General features: G+C 49.7%; 1 protein-coding gene across 1 annotated transcript in view; it reads left to right on the forward strand.

Moving 5' to 3' along the window:
• Positions 1–1,152: 1,152 nt before the first annotated feature.
• The window catches only part of CECR5 (cat eye syndrome chromosome region, candidate 5), a 36,628-nt gene continuing 35,710 nt past the window's right edge, over positions 1,153–2,070 (forward strand). Inside the window, exon 1 of the mRNA XM_011945662.1 lies at positions 1,153–1,225. The gene's annotated coding sequence lies outside the window, so the exon portion shown is untranslated. The remainder of the gene's footprint in view (positions 1,226–2,070) is intronic.

Raw genomic sequence — 2,070 nt, forward strand, 5'->3', positions numbered from 1 at the left:
AGAGACAAGGTCTCTGTCGCCTACGCTGGAGTGCAGTGGTGCAGTCCTCCCACGTTAGTTTCCTGAGTAGCTGGGACTACAGGCACACGCCACTGTGCCAGGCCAAATTTTTGGAATTGGGGTCTCCCTGTGTTCTCCAGGCTGGTCTCAACTCCTGGCCTTAAAGATTCCTCCCACCTCAGCCTCCAAAAGTGATTTATTCTTAAAACTCCTACAGCCTCTTTCCCCACCAGCCCCAGACTAGAGACCCCTACTGCACCTTCCCATCCCCCACAGATGAGCAGACTACCTGGCCACCTCTGTTGTAGTGTGAGTTCAGGTGCCCACGCGATCTCGGGACCATTCCTCCCCAACTCCCGAGGTCCCTTCTGAAGGCAGGAAGCACAGGGAGAACAGAGAATGCCAAACGTTGAGCTCATTCCCTCTGTGGCATCAATACCTGACACTTGGTCCTATCCTGAACGTAAACTCTGCACGTGGTAAGGAGGGCAAGAGCAAGAGGCACTATGAGAATGGCAAGGTGAAGCGACAGGCAGAGACAGGCCCGAGGGCTCCAGTGGCAAGGTGGAGGTTGCAGTGAGCCGAGATCGTGCCACTGCACTGCAGCCTGAGCGACAGTCAGACTCCGTCTCAAAAAAAAAAGTCAAGGTATGGTGGCTCACACCTATAATCCCAGCACTTTGGGAGGTGGAGGCAGGAACATTACTGGCCAGGAGTTCTAGACCAGCCTGAGTGACATAGTGAGACCGTGTCTAGAAAAAAAAAATTAGCTGGGCATGGTGATGCATGCCTGTGACCCCAGCTACTTGGAGGCTGAGGTGGGAGGATTGGTTGAGGTCAAGGCTGCAGTGAACTTTGATCGCGCCACTGCACTCCATCCTGAGCGACAGATACCCTGTCACACACACACACAAAAGGAACCCAGGATTTTCTGCTTAAATCTGAATCATTGAAAAATAGACAAGGGACAGATGAAAACAAAAATATCAGCTTTATTACTGCTAAAAATTTGTTGGAGACCACCACTTATTTGGGAGACAACACGGGCTTGCTGATGCTACCCTTGATTACAGGTATCTACCTGTCCTTGGCACAGGTATAAAAGCCCAGCCCTCCACACTGCAGGGACAGGCAGAACACACACTTCTGATGGACCAGCTGGCTTCTAAAGAGGAGAGGGGACCAAGCCACATATGCTTGGTTCTTCCTTCCCAGCTTCTTTCAGGTAAGTCACGCTTCCTCTTCCCCAGGTAGAGAGAGGCCAGGAGTATTATTAATAGAAGTCCCATTTTCAGGGAAACATGACGAGTAGGAAATACATATTTCTTCCCTACAGAGAACTCCATCTTCTCAGAATTCTCTCTTAGCAAGACTGTGTGTGTGTGTGCGTGTGTGTGTGTGTGTCAGAGATGGAGAGAAATAGAAAGAGAGAGATAGAGAGACAGAAAGAGAGAGAGAGAGAGAGAGACAGTGAGCAGTAAACCCTTCTGCAAGCCCTTCCTGACCCTCAGTTAGGGGGACCTGCCCATCTCTCTGTGGCCTGTTACCCATCCTCCACCCCTGTTCTTCCAGCCACAGCTTCCCTGCCATTCCTGTGCTGGGAACCAACTTCTCTTTTTTTCCGTCTGCCTCCTACTGGTGTGAGGTAGGATATGCCAATTTCCCTGCTTTTATCCTTTATTCCTTCTCATGTGGAAAAGCAACCATGACTTTTAGCCAGGCATAAGGCTATATTTTCTAGCCTTCTTTGCTGCTAGGCATGGCCATGTGGTTAAGTTTTGGCCAATGAGGTGTAAGCAGAAGTGGTGTAAGAGACCCCTTGGAACTGCACCTGTAGGGAAATGGCATACCCCTTTTTGTCTCTTTCCTGGTGGCTGGCACGTGAACATAAGGGCTGGAGCCTGAGCAGCTATCTTAGACCATGAAGTAGCAAATGTGCAGTGAAGGCCGTGAAGGAGCAAAATAGGAGCCTGTGTACCTAACAAGTTTGTGGAACCACAATACCAAGACTGTGTTGTTCTCTCCCAACTACTTCGTTTATGTGAGAGAAACACATTTCTTTCTTTCTTT

This window comes from Colobus angolensis, unplaced genomic scaffold (assembly GCF_000951035.1).
Source record: "Colobus angolensis palliatus isolate OR3802 unplaced genomic scaffold, Cang.pa_1.0 Scaffold242, whole genome shotgun sequence".
Classification (NCBI taxonomy): Eukaryota; Metazoa; Chordata; class Mammalia; order Primates; family Cercopithecidae; genus Colobus; species Colobus angolensis.